We start from the raw sequence: 19,241 nt of genomic DNA, 5'->3' as shown, positions 1-19,241 counted from the left end.
TGGTTATTGAATTAATATAAGCAAGAGTTAGGTCAGAAATCAGTATATGTTTATTTGATTTAAATTAATATATAAGTAGACATTTCTGAGTGTGCTCAGCTCTGTTTTGATTGATACAAGTGATCTTCATTATTGCAAACTGATCTTTATTATTACATCTTCCTATAATCAGGACTTCCTTAAATTGCACAAATATTTTTGTGATGTTAATACAGTTTTTATCAAGTAAAAAAGCAGCAAAAGATAAATAATAGTGTGAGTTAGTGCGCAAAGCGAGAAGTGTGTGGGGTCCTACTAGAATATACACCTTTCTATAATGTAAAGTGCTTTTGATGGTCATGCCCACACCTATCCCTGCCATGTTTTTTTACCCTCCTCACAACCCCTCCACAAAATTAGGAAAATTTCTTTCGTTCTCTCCCTTTTTTAAAAGACTTAATTCCTTTTTGAACCTTGCAGTTCTCCCCTTGCCAACTTTCAAGAGTATCCCCTTTGCTGTCCCCGCACCCTTGTCACGACAAATTTGTGATAGCTGAAAATTTTTTCTACTTCTCTGCCTCCTTCGCCTTATATTCAGTATTTTATATTTTTCATTAAAATGACTTAAGTATATAATGTGCACTCCATATGTTTTCAAAGTGTAACTTGTAACATTAAAAACTTATGCAGACAGTCAGCATATAGTAATATGAAATGAACTAAAATAAAACCAACAGTCAAAAAAGTTAAAGTTATTCAAATTAATAGTTAATAATAGTCAATAATTTAATTATCAAAGTTGCTTATTACTCAAACCTAATAAAGGAAAGAAAGGTACATAAACACAATTTTTTATGCAACTTTCTCTATTTTCCTCCTTATAAACAAATAGTTGAACTGTCTACCGATCTCAAAGCCCAGAAAGAAGCGTGAAACTATCTCTACTACCTTTAGTTCTAAATTGAAGGCAAAATAAAATAACAGTTATAATCATTTAGCCATAATGCTAGTAAAGTGTGGTCAAGGGGTCGTACCTAATTGCCGTGGACAATTCTAGGGGGGGGGGCGGTTGGGTTAGATCATATAGATGCTTACGCTGGGGGAGGAGGCCAGGTAATAAGTTTATGTGTAACGAAACAGTCTATTTTATTCTGAAATATTAGATTTTAAATTATATTTACCTATGACATACAAAAATTTTATATTTTATTTAAACCCACCTCTTTTGAGATCCCACTATGATTTTTGTTAAATAAGGCATTTTTCTACAACATTGCTACTTATGCTTATATTTATATTTATACTTATTATGACTGACGTTGCTTCGTTTGCTGTTACGCTGCCTTTTCAAAAATTGTTATTGTGAAACAATAAAAATTTGACATATTTTCATATTTAACATTATTTAATTAATAGATATACAAATAGAAATTTTTTGTCGAAAATGTAGAATAAAAAGTAAATTAACGTTACTCTAGGAAAAGGGGGAAGGGGTTATTAAGCTTAAAGCAGAGTGTACCATATACACGCGCTTGATTGCACTCTTATGTGCAGGTTACCACGGCAGCCTACTAACCTAGTCGCGGGGGCCACCCACTCACCATCTATGTGTAGGGGTGTATTGCCACACCCGTTTCCAAACCTTTTTCCTCGTATCCTACCTAAATCTATGGGCACAGTGTAAGTATCTCCGGTGGAACACCTTGCCAGTTAAGCTGACTCCCTCTGCACCAATGGTGCATCGGGTCTACTCGTCACTGTGTAGCCTTTCCCCGAAGAAGACTCCATTATTCCAGGACGTCCACTCCTCGCGGGTTAAGCTGGCGTTCTCTACCAAAGCATCGGATCCAGGCTAATTAGCATCCCCAGAGAAGCCCCATGTTTCAGGGACCACTCTTCGTCGGTAAGGCTTACGATTCCTAACCGACGCCTGGCATCGGATCCGCTAATCTCTACCTACGGCCATAACACTGTTTCGCATTTACCCACGCCTGAAAACCTGTGGGGTAAGGAAAAAACCCTGGAATTACTCTGAAGGAAAATTCCATGGAAAAACCTGCCTTAAAATATCCGGGGTTACATAGGAATTTTTCCCGATGAAAACATGAAAAAATCTGCATTTACCGGGAATCGAACCCACGACCCCTAGAACTGCGTTGTATTAGTAGCAAGCACGCTTACCACTAAGTCAACGCCGTTCTTCATTATCGTTTTTATTTATTTATGTATGTATTTAATTATTTCTAAATATAGTATAAAAATGAATAAAAAAAGAAAAACAAAAAAAAAGCACACAAAGTAAATTATACAACGAAGATAATGATTAATCAGTGAAAATGGTCAATGAAAACAATAATCCAGTTAATGCTGATATGTCAGTAGCTAAAGCCCTGATGGAGTCCCCTGACGCCGATTTCTAGTTTTTATATGCAATCAAATCCATTCCTAATTTTAATAAGAAAATTAATCCACTTAAAGACTATATTTAACATTTTAGGAAAGGAGAGAGTTGGGTTAGAGACAATCAAAAATATCTGTATAAAAAGGCAGTGTTACAAAATTGGTGAGGTGCCGCATGTATAAGCGTAAGGGGCCGAGACTTTTAAAATCTTGAGGCTTTTATGATACATTAAAAAAAAAAAAAAAGACATGTGACAGAAGAAACCGTTGCTTACTATCAAAATCAGCTAAAGAAAGTGCGTCAATGATAAGGCCAATCGGTTGGCGAATTTTATGATTATGTTAGTCTACTGCTGAGCGGCGATCAAAGATTTTGATAGAATATAAGGACAATATATACAACGTGCATATGATGACCCTAGTAAGAGCATAGCGTTAGACATGTTCAGAAAGACACTAGCTCCTACAATAAGCCAGCAGCTAGATGTGAAAGAACCTGCTTTGCTAGCCAACGGTTTCGATTATGCTTTGAGAGTGGAGAGCCGAATGAGAGTAGGTATAATCCCGGACACATGGTATCAAGGACTACCTCACAGTAACTTAAAAAATAATTTAATTAACTCATGTTAACAGCAGAATAGAAACCCGCATCAGCCACTTTTATCGCATCAAATAGGACAAATTTATAAACACCAAATCAAAAATCAGAATCACAATGCTAGTAGGCAGTAAGATAATTATCAGAATTATAATAGACAATATCAACAATATATGTATATTTAATGTAAGTTATAGTATACTAATGGATGGAATTATCGCGTAAATAATCAAAATCAGGGTAAATATTAGAATCTTCAGAATTAGTCGAGAAACTATAATTATTGTAAGACTAATCTTGGAAAACATGATAACGAGAATTTAAACGGTTATTATACTCAAAAAATTGCTAGTTGTGATCATGGAAATAATCAAGTATATCGGGGCAGAGGTCAAAATTATGATAGATACTCAAAAATAATAATTATAATAATTACAATAGAATCGAAAACATCTACATCGGTACGTGCCAGGGACTTAGCGTAGGCGACGAGCCTACAAGCATAAAGTTGTCAGTTCCAGAAGGTAAAAATCGCTTTATCACACTCACGGTCGATGATGGTGCCACCACAAACCTGATTAAATTAAACCAGTTGCACTCATATTGACGCGTAGAAACTAGTGAAATTATTAATTTTACCGGAATTATACCCCACCCAGTTTTAATTATAATAGGAATAACGTATATAACTGTACTAGAAAAACCTCCAATTTTTTATGCAATCCTTAACGATTTTCCCATCAAAGATGGCGGTATATTAGATCGAAACTTTTGTAAAGAACGACGAGCCACACTATCACATTATCGTTATACTATAGTATTAGATGATGACTTTATGAACCCCATTCCATTGTAAAAAACTTTTGAAGAAAAAGAACAATTGCAAAGGGTTGAAAAGCAGCATAAAGCAATAAAGCGTAAACTACAAGCGTAGGGAAATGGAATTTGAGCTACTACCCTTCGTACGAACAAAGAAACGGAGTGTCCTAGGGATAAAATTAACCAATAAAAATTTCATGACGGGTACATCATGGGCCAGCTTGAAAAGTCAAATAACCCAAAATATGAAAAATTTGGAGACTTAAAAGCTGATATGCACTTTCGCGATAAATATGACGGATTGATTTTATCAGAAAAGCGTGATAATTTTATAATTTCCACTGATGATAGAAGTAATTAAAGTGCTATATACAGTGAAAATAATGAATTGGACGACCAAGGTTTTCTCCAACCTCATGCCATTAAACAAAGTAAAAATACCCCTAGTGTCGAACAACATTGCCTTAATGGGGAAAAAACTCTGATAAATCAGATAAATATACAATTAAGGCTTGAACACGTCGAATCGTAAGAATTAATTTTATTAATACCAATTTAACTGAAGGCTACTCACCATTAGTTGACCTAGGACGTGATGACGTGAATTTGAGAGAAGGAATAGTAAGACATAAGAACGGTCAGTGTAAAATTATGGTGATTACTACTAAAGAGATTGATGTTATGATTGGAATAGATCCAAAAAATCCTACCCTTGAAATACATTGCACCGGAATCAGATCTTGATACTAGTAACGAATATGTGAGACCAGTTATCAAAAATAAACAAGATAGAATAAGAGACCTAAAGGGACTTGTGCGTACCAGTTACTTAATCCCAGGAGAATGAGAGCGAATTTATCGATTATATTCTAAATTTTCAGAAATATTTTTGTCACCAGGAGACCATTTACCCTGTACTGATCTTGTTGCACATGGAATGTCGACAGAAAATTAAATCTCCATTAATACTAAACAATATTGTTACCAACCGCTACATAGAAAAGTTTTAGAAGAGCACGTAGCCAGAAAACTTTAAGATAGAATAATTGAGCATTCGTCATCACCGTATAATTCACCTCTTTGGATTGTTCCAAAAAAATCTAATGGCCATGAAAATCGAAGATAAAGGGTAGTTACTGATTCCCGAGAACTTAATATAAACACTATTGGGGTTCACTTTACGAGTAAAGTGTAATTATGACGAGGAGGAAGGCTGTAGAAGTGAGATGGCTGTATATTCTAACGTGAGTTCACAACAGGGGATAAATAGACGACTCACACATTTGAAGCTCCTTATGTATCTTTCTTACTTTCCTAAAAGCTAAATAATAGGAGAAACTGTGTGAGTCGTCCCTTTCATCGAGAACGACTCGGGGCGTCTTTAGAGTGAACTATAATCGAGGTTCTACGGAGCCTTCTGTTGTCTCTCGGACGTCAAGGGCACCGGTAGTGGAACAATTATAAGGAAAATAAGGCCGAGTCAAAGAAAATCCTTTCTTTCGACAACATCTTGACCAGAGCATCTCGCTTCGTTTGTCTTCCTCCTCTGACTGGTAAGCGTGGATTCGACTTCGTGTCTCTACCAGTCGATTGATTAACTTTTGGCCTTCTGCCTACGTTTCTTTTGTAGAGTCAAATTTTAATTCATCGCAGAAAGCTTATAATTTGAGTTATTGATTACTGCGAAATTTGCTTTCCTTCGAAATCGGCAACCTTTTGTTCTTGCTACGCGGTTTTTTTCCTCGTTGATAGTTTGATTGTTTTACGTTTTGCTCACTTCTATCATTCCTTTTGTTTAAATTAGCCAGAAACTGACATTGTGTTAATTTGAATCAATTACTTGTAAATAGAACATCTTTAATTAAACCTTTTAATTTGATATTTAAGAACTCAAACGATTTACTGTTATTCATTTAAAACAACCTTTACCCAAGCTCAGTAAGTAATATGATTTTTTTCGTTTGTTTTTAATCTTCGAATCGACCTGGAAATTTTTATTAAGAAACATCCATTTTTTTTCTAATGGGCCTTTTTCGCATCGAGACTTGCTCCTACTCTCGTTAACTTACGCTATAGTTTTCGAGTTGAGCATTTCGTTGCGCAATTTATTTGTTTTTTTAACATTTTGGTAGCAGAGCTGGAAAATTTAGGGCGATTCTGGAGGTAAACATTAGGCCATTCTTCTCGGCCATATTCGGCTAAGGTCAAGGGCATTGACGTATATGTTACGTCTGGTCGTTCTGTTCAGCAACAACAGCAAGGAGAAAGGAAAGACGAGGCAAGTGACGTCACGGCTTTTGTTCGCTTCGCGGCTTCGTCTTTGTCGCCCCACTCATCATATATCGACAGCTTGCGTCTCTTCTTCGGCGCTTTTCTTCGAGCGCGGTCGACTGAGCGGGGGGAGAGGATCGCGCAGCTAACTCAAGGTACGGTACACTTGCTGATTGTTTTATCTCTCGCTCTCTCTTTCTTTCTCTTCCGCTTCCAACATTATATACGTGGTCCTTTGGATCCGAGGCAAACGCGCGTAAGTTTAGAACTATCCTCATGTTAGCGCTGCTTCTTTTCGTCGCCCCGTTCGTCCTTCTATTCTCGATGGCGTGCGCCTATTCTTCGGCCTTTGATCGTGGTTGAGCGAGCGGGGGGGAAGTTGGTGGCTACAATTAATTATTCAAGTGATAGTGATACATATTTCATAGTTTTGTTCTTAAATTTTAAAATCGCTTGTTTCCTTTTCATTTTTTCGTTTGTTACTTTATTTTATAGTTAACGTCATTTGTTGTGTTAACGTGGTTTGTTAAAAGAAACACAACACGGATAAGCTACTAAATGCTGAACTAAAGCTTTATAATAATATTAGGAATTTCTATGAAAACTCAACGGATAAAGTCGGTGAACAAAGGCAAAGCCTTCTTCATTTTCAAACACGCCTAGGATTGTTAGAACTTTATTGGAGTAAATATCTCGATCATCACGATTTCTTCCTAGAGTTTGAAGTAGAACTAAAAGGGCACGATTACTTGTCAAAAGATTACTATACGGATGCGGAGGATGCTTATATTTATGCAAAGGTTAGGATATTAGAAAATATTAATAACCTCACACCTCCTGCCCCTCCTGCACCGAGACCTAATCCCGTACAGAGTTCCGCCAGTGCGTCTGTTTCGTTACCAGCGCTCACGTTATTGACTTTTACGGGTAAACACGATGAGTGGGAGTCGTTCAAACAAAGGTTTTTTTCGATGGTAAAAAATAAGATTTCGCTATCAAACGTTGAAAAATTGCAACACCTTTTGAATGCCGTGCAAAGGCAAGCTGCTTTACGGCTTAAAGGTTTAGAAATAACCGAAGCAAATTTCGACGTTGCTTGGGAGAAATTAACGCGTCGGTACGATAATTCGCGTATCCAACTTTTTAATAATATAGAAAAATTAATTCAATTACCATCAGTTTGGCTTCGTAATGTTCAGGACCTTAATGATTTGGTAGACCGAACGGAAGAAACAGTAAGAGCGTTAAGGGATTTAGAGTGTCCTATAAATCAAGTTGACTTTTGGCTAGTCCACTGTATCGTGAGAAAACTAGACCCCGTTTCTCGTGAAAGCTGGGAGCTTACTCGAGAAAATCGTGACGTTTTTGCTACGTACGATGAGTTAAGCACGTTTTTGGAGCGAAGAATTCAATCGTTTGAACAATCACGAATTTCAACCGATCATTCAGATATCCGATCGACCAACTCTTCGCGTTCGAATTCAAATTTTGCAAAGAACACTGCTGTTCATTTTTCGCAATTGGTCTTGACTGCATCTCTTGTCTCGTGCTTTCTGTGTAGTGGCAATCATTGGCTGCATAAATGTTACAAGTTCAAGAAAATGCCCCAATTGCAGCGATTACAGTTCTGCAAAAAAGAAAAACTTTGTCATAATTGCCTGCAGAATTCACACTTTGTAGATAAGTGTCCTGACGTTAAACGTTGTTTCACGTGTCAAAATAAGCATCATACATTGCTGCACTATGACCGTTTGGGAACCAAGACTTCAAAGTGAAATCAGTCTCTCGCACCAAGCAAAGGTGTCAATACAAATTCTGTTGACCAAACTGATACTTCCCAAAGTGCCACGACAGCGCTATCAACATCAACTGATCCTATATCGTCGCATTTTGTTTCAACAAAGCGTATAATTCTTTTGGCTACTGCACGTATCATTCTACATGATTCGAATGGAAATTCTATTATAGTCCGGGCTTTAATCGACCCCGCATCGGAGAGTTCTTTCGTTTCATCTCGAGCCGCTAGTCAACTTTCGTTAAATTATAAAAGAGTAGCACTTTCGATTGTAGGAATGGGTGGTGTAGTAACGTCTAAGGCGAGGGCTAAAGTAATTATCGTGGCCTCATCAAACCATGATAATAAATGGAGTTTAAACTTTTCAGCTCTAGTTGTAGACGATCTCACTAGATATCTTCCAAATAGGGAATTCGAAGTTAGAGATTGGCCTCATTTGAAAGGACTACAATTCGCTGACCCACGATTCCATCAGCCTGATAAAATCGATTGTGTATTAGGCGCCGATGTATATGCGTCGATAATGAGAGACGGTATAAAGCGCGGGTCATTAGGAACTCCTGTAGCTCAGGAGTCTGCTTTCGGTCGGTTACCCACGGGTGCAGTTAGCGCAGATAAAACTCGCAAAGAAGATCAGTCAATACAAGTTCTTCACACCTATACTGAGCCTTCCATTTCAAACATTCTAACTAAATTTTGGGAGGTAGAAGAAATTCCTCGTATGACGCTATTAACACCCGATGAACAGTTCTGCGAAGAGCATTTTTGCAAAACGCATTCTCGTGACGAAAACGGAAGATTTATAGTTCGGTTGCCCTTTTCTAAACTACCTGCATTCTTCGGCTCACGAGACATTGCGTATGCTTGTCTTATACGATGAGAACGACGTTTACTGAAAAACGATACCTTTATGTCAGCATACAATAATTTTATGCTTGATTATTTAGATTTAAAGCATATGGATCTCGTCCCCTCGGATCATTGCAGCGTGCCAGTTACTATCTGCCCCATCACGCTGTGCTCAAGGCGGGTGATGTAGAAAAAATTCGTGTAGTCTTCAACGCGTCACAGAAAGACTCAAACGGACTCTCGTTAAATGATGCACTTCTTGCTGGGCCCAAACTTCAAACCGATATTTCGATAATTTTAACACTGTGGCGTTATTACAGATACGCTTTTACAACAGATGAAAAGAAAATGTTCAGGCAGATCGGGGTGCATCCATGTGACACGGATTGGCAACGCATTCTTTGGCGTCCTGATACTACGAAGCCAATTCAAGATTACAGAGCCACTACAGTAACTTACGGAACGGCGTGCGCTCGCTTCCTGGCGCTTAGGGTGATGAAACAATTGGGCGAAGAAGGAAAGGAGACCTACCCCGCTGCTGCCAATATCATTCGCAAAGAGCTTTATGTTGACGACTTTTTCACTGGAGCGGATGACGTTACTGAGTCCATAGTTCGACGAGATCAACTTATAGCTTTTCTTGGTTCAGCCGGCATGCAGCTGGGCAAATGGGCTACATATGAGCCAAGAATTTTGGAAAGAATTTCATCAAAGACACCAGCAGAGGTTGATATCAAATACGATGAGGTTGTATCGACTCTTGGATTGAAATGGAATCAAAAAACTGATTCTTTTTCGTTTCAATCAACGGTAAAGGCCAATTCGGCCTTTGTTACTAAACGATCTATTTTGTCCGATATTGCACGCTTGTTTGACCCTTTAGGTTGGCTTGCTCCAATCATAATTACAGCTAAAGTGATTTTACAAGAACTTTGGTTACTCAAGCTCGATTGGGATACCCCGGTGACGGATCAGCTTCCTAATCGTTGGCTATGTTTCCGCGGGGAACTGAGCAACATTTCAATGATTTCAGTCCCACGATGGTTGGGGGTAAAACCCGACGCAAGTTGGCACCTTCACGGCTTCGCAGATGCCTCAAAGCAAGCTTATGCAGCTGTCATCTTCGCTGTCACCCCAGGTGGAGAGTCAATGCTATTGCTGTCAAAGACTAAAGTATCACCGATCAGGGTAGAAACGTTGCCGCGTCTAGAGCTTTGCGGCGCAGTTCTACTAGCACGACTTACCAAGCATTTTTTAACCGAATCGAGTCGTCAACCATAAAGCATACACTTTTGGACTGATTCACAGGTTGTCCTTGAGTGGTTAAAAAATCATCCTTCTCGCTGGCCGACGTTCATCGCAAACCGTACCAGTGAGATATTGTCATCTTTTCCAGAGACTACTTGTAGGCATGTCAGGTCAGTGCAAAACCCAGCAGATTGCGCAACTCGAGGACTAACTCCTGCAGAATTGAGGACTCATTCTCTGTGGTGGCACGGACCGTCATGGCTCGCCCTAAACGAATCTGCTTGGCCGCATAGCAAGCAGTCGGAGCTGGAAGTGCAAGCTTTTTTCTGTGAAGAAGAGAAGCTTGCGGTCACTGCTCGTTCTACCACGAGCTTTGTTTGTTTGTCTGTTGGGTCAAAAACTTCAAATTTTTTGAAAATACTTCGTAGCTTGGCATACATAGCTCGCTGGCGATTGAATATTAAGCGACAACCAACTGACAAGCAGCGAGGTCAATTAACAGTTGTTGAGTTGAACTTAGCACGTCTATTTTGTTTTAGAGCCAAACAACAAAGTCACTTTACAGAAGAAAAACTGATCTTGCTTGCTGGCAGCTTACTTCATAAGCGCAGCTGTCTACAAAGGCTCAATCCTTTTATTTGCGAACAAGGGCTTTTAAGAGTTGGAGGGAGGCTTCATCACGTTCTGTTGTCCGAGGGTGAAAAGCACCCAATAATCCTGCCAGGAAGCTGCAAATTGGTCAAATGGTTGATACAGGAAACTCACATGTTCACGCTGCATGGAGGATCTCAGCTTATGATTTCCGTCCTCAATACTTCGTTTTGGATAACGCAAGGACTCCGCGCTGCTACCTCCGCATATCAACATTGTGTAAGATGTACTCGTTATGCAGCAAAAGGCACTAAACAGATCATGGGCCAACTGCCTGCAGCAAGAGTGACACCTACACGACCTTTCGCCGCTACTGATCTCGATTATGTAGGGCCAGTCCCTGTACTTTTTTCAAAGGGTCGCGGCGCAAAATCAACGAAGGGCTACATAGCTATTTTTATCTGCATGATAACTAGGGCTATACACATCGAAATCGTGTCGGACTTATCATCAGAGGCTTTTTTGGCAGCTCTCGCTCGTTTTTGCGCTTGGCGAGGCACATGTTCAGTCATTTTTTCGGACAATGCGACTACATTCAAGGGCGCCTTATCTGAACTCGACATGTTATTCCAGCAATCTTTAAATTTTACTGTTGTAGTCAACGATCAACTCAGCACTAAAGGGATCAAGTGGTCTTTTATTCCACCTCGAGCCCCACATTTTGGAGGTCTCTGGGAGGCTGCTGTCCGAAGTTTTAAGCATCATTTTAGAAGAGTCGTTGGAGATGCGACCATAACCTTCGAGGAGCTGTCTACGTTGGCAGCCAAGATTGAGGCTTGCCTCAATTCGCGGCCACTGTGCCCTTTGGCTAGTGATCCCCTTGCTCCAACGGCACTGACACCGGCTCATTTTTTGACGGGCTCGCCACTACTGTCTTACCCGGAGCCTTACTCGAACGACAATGCAGTACCGAAATATGTCAGTCGCTGGAGGTTGCTGAATCAGATGCGCAACTCCTTTTGGACACGCTGGAAGAAAGAGGTTTCACACCAATTTCAGTTATTTAATAAATGGCAAACACCACAATTGAATCTTCAGGTTGGTGACATCGTGCTGCTCAAAGACGAACTCAGCCCACCAAGCAAATGACCACTTGGTCTTATAATCGACATTCATCCTGGGGACGATGGTCTTGTTCGCGTCGCCACAATTAAGACTGCGTCAGCAATCTTCAAGCGTCCAGTGGTCAAGCTTATCAAACTTCCAACGGAAGCCAATTTTGAAGATTGTCTATCAAGGGATAAAGAAATTGAGCTGCCAAGTAAAACTTGATCGTTGTATTAGCTACAGCAACAGCCTGTATTTATTTTTTTAGCATCGCGTTTAGCTTTCGTTAGTAGATTAGCTATATTCGATATTTGTTTTCCTTTAAAAAATGTTTCTTTTCTTTTGATACATTTGATAGGTAAATTAATTCTTATTTTTTTAAACTACAGGTTTCTTTTTGTTACATCAGCATTATTCACCTAGTGTTCAAAACTGAATATTGTTTCTTTATTATTTTATTTTATACTTTTTTTTCTCACTCTCAAAATTCGTAACATTAGTTAACTCATTCAAGCAGATAAAAAGTTGTAAAAGTAATTTTTTTGTTTGTTTTTGTTTTTCCACTATGTATTGCTGGCTTATTCCTTCGAAGCCAAACCTAGGATTAGCTACAATCGTACACTAGGCTGTTCTATATCGCAATTTAGAAATTTATTAACAAACTGTATTTTTTTGGAATTGGTTGACGCTATATTGCGTCAAAGTGGGCGGTATGTTCACTTTACGAGTAAAGTGTAATTATGACGAGGAGGAAGGCTGTAGAAGTGAGATGGCTGTATATTCTAACGCGAGTTCACAACAGGGGATAAATAGACGACTCACACATTTGAAGCTCCTTATGTCTCTTTCTTACTTTCCTAAAAGCTAACTTATAGGAGAAACTGTGTGACTCGTCCCTTCCATCGAGAACGACTCGCGGCATATTTAGAGTGAACTTTAATAGAGGTTAATTTAATAATAAAACTACTGTTTTGCTCCTTTGCCATAATTAAGGAAATTTAAATGAAAAAACTTGGAATCTTGGAGCATGGCTATTTATTTTATATATTAGTTGGACAGTGTGATCCAATATTTCGGAGTTATCCTGACTCCCTCTTCAGGGAACTATGCAGATGCGAACATGAAAATGCCAAACGCAGCATGACTGATAAAGACTAGTCAGTCATAACTACGGCAATAGAGTACTAATAATTAAATAATCTTAATATTATAAACTTTATCAGTCAAAATGTATATACAGTTAAGTTATCTACAATATAAGTCACATCCTGACTCAGCACATGTAACTGAAAGATATTAAATGTAGTAATATGATTTAAATTCCTATAATATTTTCATTTGAATTTCCTATAATAGAGGTTCCACGGAGCCTTCTGTTGTCTCTCGGACGTCAAGGGCACCGGTAGTGGAACAATTATAAGGAAAATAAGGCCGAGTCAAAGAAAATCCTTTCTTTCGACAACATCTTGACCAGAGCATCTCGCTTCGTTTGTCTTCCTCCTCTGACTGGTAAGCGTGGATTCGACTTCGTGTCTCTACCAGTCGATTGATTAACTTTTGGCCTTCTGCCTACGTTTCTTTTGTAGAGTCAAATTTTAATTCATCGCAGAAAGCTTATAATTTGAGTTATTGATTACTGCGAAATTTGCTTTCCTTCGAAATCGGCAACCTTTTGTTCTTGCTACGCGGTTTTTTTCCTCGTTGATAGTTTGATTGTTTTACGTTTTGCTCACTTCTCTCATTCCTTTTGTTTAAATTAGCCAGAAACTGACATTGTGTTAATTTGAATCAATTACTTGTAAATAGAACATCTTTAATTAAACCTTTTAATTTGATATTTAAGAACTCAAACGATTTACTGTTATTCATTTAAAACAACCTTTACCCAAGCTCAGTAAGTAATCTGATTTTTTCTTGTTTGTTTTTAATCTTCGAATCGACCTGGAAATTTTTATTAAGAAACATCCATTTTTTTTCTAATGGGCCTTTTTCGCATCGAGACTTGCTCCTACTCTCGTTAACTCACGCTATAGTTTTCGAGTAGAGCATTTCGTTGCGCAATTTGTTTGTTTTTTTGACAATTGGTGATGCATGTCTATTGTCCAACATCGTAGATACTTTGAACCAGTTGGGAGGGTTCGTATACTTTTCAGTTTTTAATTTAGCAAGTGGGTCTTAACGAATTGCTATGGCTAAACATGATTAGTATAAGAAAGAATTAATAACACCCCATAGACATTACCAATACATATATAAGTTTATTTTGTTGATCTTCTGGGGCAAATGAAAACACTTAGTTTAAGCGACGTTTCATCGACTGGTGTGCCGACCTCTTCAGGCTTTATTAACAATAATAAATCATTACAATGACTATTATAGACAACAGATACATATAATGTAGAACTGACAAATAAATTACCTCAATTGAAACTGTGAAAGACAATTTATGTAACATATTAAGCAAATGGCTCACACGCAAGTCAAACTGGCAAAGGCCCAAACACCGCAATGTACCCCGCTTTTATAACAAACACACACACACCCAAACACACACAAGTCTCCCAGTTCGATGACCTGAGCCCTTAGTTCACATATCACATTTTTAGAACACAATTCTAAGAACGTACATAGTCTTTAAAAACGTACAGAATTAAAGAAAGTTCGATAAGTGTGACGTAAATTATCAACATCTTCTTTCTTATTTATATTATAAATGTTGGAGGTAATGTGTAACATTTCATAAATCAAACGTTTACCATAATTCGGCTCTTTGTCTAATATTTTTATATTGTCCCACTCATAATTATGGTTATTAGAAATTTGATGTAAAGTAACTACCGATTCCGGTTTGTAATTGTTTTGGTGTTCTCGTTTTCTCTCTTTTAAAGCTCTCTTCGTTTCACCTGTATATTTTGCTGAACAGTCACTGCATGAGATTTTATATACGACATTAGTACTATTTAAAGTATCAGTATTATCTTTTTCCAACTGTACAATATGATACAATTTTTTGTTTATTCCCGAAATTATTCGTATATTGAATTTTTTTTAAAAACGTTGTATCTTATTAAAATTATTTGGAAAAAATGGTAAGCTTATAATGGTTGTATTAAAAGGTAATTGCTCTGGAATTTTCTCTGTAACATCATTATTTATCTTACAAAGTCTTTTTTTAATATGTTTATTAATAAAGTGCTTAGGATAGCTATTCTCAAGCAGCATCTGTCTTACAATTTTCACGTTTTCATTATGGAATGAACTGTCAGAGAGTCTTATGGCCCTGTCTATTAAATTATAAATTATATTCTTCTTTTGTTGCCCAGTATGATTAGATTCAAAATGTATGAGTCTATTTGTAGATGATTCTTTTTGGTACCAATTTGTGATAATTTTGTTGCATCGCTTTATTAAAGCCACATCTAAGAAATTAATTTGGTTCTCTTTTTCAATCTCATATGTAAATTTTAAGTTTTTGTTATAACTATTAAAGATTTTAGTAACAAGGTCAATATGCTTTTTTTTTATACAAGTGATTGAATCATCAACGTATGAAAAATAGAAGAGCGGCACAACACTATGTTTATTTTTTTAAATATCCCAACATTCATTTACACAGTCTTCAAGAACTAAGTCCGCAAAACAAGGAGAAATTGGTGACCCCATCGGGGTACCAAATATCTGTCGATAAAACTTTTTATTAAAGGTAAAATATGTATTTTCAAATAGAAACTTCGTTAAATATATAATATCAATAAACGGGATTCTCGACGCACGACACATATAATCTATACGTCTCTCAAGGCTTTTCAAAACTAAATCACACGGTACATTAGTGAACAATGAAGTAACGTCTAGGGACACCAACACATAATCGTCTGGTATCTTGAAAGATGTCATTTTGTGTATAAGATCTTGACTATTGTTGATATGGAATTTTGATTTTGGCATACATACTTTCAAGTCGTTATATAATATCTTTGAAAGTAAGTAAGTTGGACTATTAGTTAATGAAATAATTGGTCTAAGAGGAATATCTTTTTTATGTATTTTCGGGAGTCCATATGCCTTGGCTAACTGTGTATCCGTTTGTGTAATTTGTGTATTATGAAACTTATATTTTAAAAATTCATTGTCATTAAGATATTGCAATTGTTCTTGTACCTTTTTTTGTAAAACTTTTGTTGGGTTATTCTTTATTTCTTCGTATGTTCAGTGTCAGCCAAAAGCATCGTCATCTTGTTGATGTAATCGTGTCTATTCATGCATACCAGGGTATTGCCCTTGTCGGATTTTAGAAAAATTAAATGTTGATTCTTTTTTAAAAATTGTGTTGTTTGATTCATTTTTTCTTTATAGACTATATATTTATGATTTTGATGTGTTTTATTTTTCATGCTAAAGTTTACTATTAAACAAACAGTTTGTCTTACAGTTTCTTTTGAGCTTTCATTTATTTTTGTGTTTTTTAAACCAAATTCAAAATTTTTAAATATATCAATAGCGTCTCCCTTTTTTAAAATTGATGTTGTTTTATTGAAACCTGGTCCAAGTGATACTATTTGGGCAACATCTTCAGGTATGATAGTTTGTATTAAACTAATAAATTTATTTTGCCTGTTTTTAAATATTGGCTTTTGGGTTTGTATTTTTGAGTACAAACGCGCTAACTTATTTTTGAGTGTAAATTTGACATGATTTTTTATTTTAAAACATTTTTTGTCGACACTTATCCATTAGTCACTTGACCCGTCTCCGATTGAAGGTCTATTTGAATACTTGAGTTTTTCTCGCCCTCCATATTATACGTATAAGTTTATTTCGTTGATCTTCTGGGGCAAATGAAAAGGCTGGCTCGGGTCATCGCACTGCGAAACTTGTGTGTGTTTGGGTGTGTGTGTGTTTGTTATAAAAGCGGGGTACATTGCGGTGTTGGGGCCTTTACCAGTTTGACTTGCGTGTGAGCCATTTGCTCGATACGTTAAATGAATTGTCTTTCACGGTTTAAATTAAAATAATTTATTTGTCAGTTTTATATTATATGTATCTGTTGTCTATAATAGTCATTGTTATAATTTATTATTGTTAATAAAGCCTGAAGAGGGTGGAACACCAGTCGATGAAACGTCGCTTAAACTAAGTGTTTTCATTTGTCCCAGAAGATCAATGAAATAAACTTATATATATATAATATGGAGGGCGAGAAAAACTCAAGCATTACCAATACAGACGAATGCCCAAAGGCTTGAAAAATGCACCCGCTACATTCTAACGACAAATGAATCTTATTAAAGGGTCTATTAAATGTTAAAATGTTAGTGTACTTAGAAGATATTATTATTTACGCTAGTAGACCACGTAGATCACGACCGTAAAGTTAGGTTACTTTTTGACTGGTTCAGTGCAGTATAAGTATATCTTATTTGCATAAGTATATTTTAAAACAAGTTGCTAATATATTGACTTCAAGACAAGATTTTACTCTCGCCAGATATCTAACGCATTTATTAATTTACCTAACAAGACGTAAGGCTACCTAAGATCTGATGGACATGTTGGATAACTTAAAATGACGTCAAGCACATTGAAACTTATTTCTCTAAATATACCCACAAAAAACCATCGTACCCCTACTTAGCAGAAGCAGCAAACTATAATTCATATTTACAATCAAATAAAGTTCCATTTAATCAGTGTGATGAGACAGTATAATACAGTTATATATGCTTACCCATGGAACCGTTAAAAGAACTGGAACAGAAGTATTTAAATACTGTGAAATTATATTTACACCCAAAACGGAAAGTCAATAGATTTACTTACCAGCTGATAATGAATGGTTCCAGACACCTTATGAAGAACGATTAAACATTATCTGTCGAAATAAAATGGATTGACAGGAGCAAGTAAAAGGTGTAGGTCTCTTACAAATAAATATTGGGTGTACGGGAAAAACATACAAACAAACCTTGACTAGTGAAAATAAGATCATTACTCTAATTATACTAACTATACTAATTATACTAATTATACTAACAATAACTATCAGCAAAGCGGGAAGTTGTTTCGAGAAGACAATAAAACGTAGTATCTTGGAAAAATTCATAAAATTCACCAAAATAGGGGACAATAACCATAATTCATCGTAATAACTCCTACTATTATTTCCTTCTGCATATTCCAAAATGAATGTAATAATTTTTTAGAATAATTACAACTTACTATAGTGTATTAAAATATGATTCTTATAAGTAATAATTAAAAGTAAGAAAGGAAAAAACTATAATTATTGTAAGACATTTATTTTTATAGTACATATATGTATATTGAAGATTATTGCCAATAAATCGTTACTCATAAGGTCAGAATAATCTTAAGAATGAAAAGGTAAAAAGAGGGAATTTTTTAATTTTTTTTCTTTTGATTTCTTAAGTATCTAAATCACTATGGTTCACTTCTTACCCTAATTCAGATTGCATTAATATTTATTGGCTCTCTCTCTCTCTTTCTCTCCCTGTATTTCTCTACTTATGACATGTTACTTAGTTTTTAAAATGTTTTTTGCATTCCATTTAAGTTTCAATTATGTTTTTTCGTTTCTTTGTAATTCTTTTTTTTTTTTTTTTTTTCTATCAGTACAAATATACATTTCATGTTATGATAGAACATTTTTTTTCTTGTATTTAAATGTAATACATCCATTTTGATGCCGCTACTCATGAAATCTTGTCAACCTTATTAACTATGTTTTTATCGAGAAAAATCAACATTGACAATAAAATTTTGTGGGATGAAAAAAACATGCATCAACTCGAATCATGTAGTAATGTAGTAATAATGTAATATTAAAATCTGAAATTTGCCAAAACAAAGTAAAAAAATAAAAAAAATAAAGATTTTTTCGTGAGTGATAATGAATTACCGTATTTTTAATAAAAACAATTCAAAGTAACTTACAGCTATTCCACACAGCGTTTATAATTCTTTTAATAAACAGTATTTTTGAAACGTTCCACACAAAGACTTTAAAGATGACATACTACTTCGAGATGAAAACTCTATCAGTTGTAGAAATAATACAATCATAAAACATTATAAAAATTTCACAAACAACTGTTTTGGTTTTCGAGGCTTTAGTTGTAATTCTTCATAGTTACACGAAGATTTCAAAATTACTTTATCTTTTCATACTAAAACTTTATAAACCTTAGATAGTCCAAACTATGAATTAGCAAATAATAAAGAATTAATTGATTCAGAAGTCTTGTCAAAGTTATATTTTATTCCAAAAAGTACATTGATCAATGTTATTTTAAATCATTTTAACCAATTTAATAAATTAATTAGCGTTATTAGGAATATTTTACAGTCAAACAGATCTTCTCTCTTTGATCAGTACAGAGTTTTCCAGTATTTTTAAAGAATCAAAATTCAATATATTGGGAGGCCACTTGCGCACATTTTACTTTGGCCGTTTCAGAAATACTTTTTATGAAAAGAATTATAAATGCTGTATGGAATAGCTATAAGTTACTTTGAATTGTTTTTATTAAAAATACGGTAATTCATTATCAAAAATGCTGTACA

At 36.0% G+C, this 19,241-nt stretch overlaps 1 protein-coding gene and 1 pseudogene across 1 annotated transcript in view; one reads left to right on the top strand and one right to left on the bottom strand.

Annotated features, from left to right (window-relative positions):
• shot (dystonin-like protein short stop) overlaps window positions 1-19,241 on the top strand; it is a 1,026,404-nt gene that overhangs the window by 438,832 nt on the left and 568,331 nt on the right. The gene's annotated exons all lie outside the window — the stretch shown is intronic.
• On the bottom strand, window positions 14,292-15,233 carry LOC149373596 (uncharacterized; annotated as a pseudogene).

The sequence above is a fragment of the Copidosoma floridanum genome, unplaced genomic scaffold, assembly GCF_036245765.1.
Source record: "Copidosoma floridanum isolate Cflo_tuat_1 unplaced genomic scaffold, Cflo_Japanese_pri ptg000030l, whole genome shotgun sequence".
In the NCBI taxonomy this organism is placed as follows: Eukaryota; Metazoa; Arthropoda; class Insecta; order Hymenoptera; family Encyrtidae; genus Copidosoma; species Copidosoma floridanum.
Note: the sequence above shows the minus strand (reverse complement) of the source record. Positions and strands in the feature narration are given on the sequence as shown.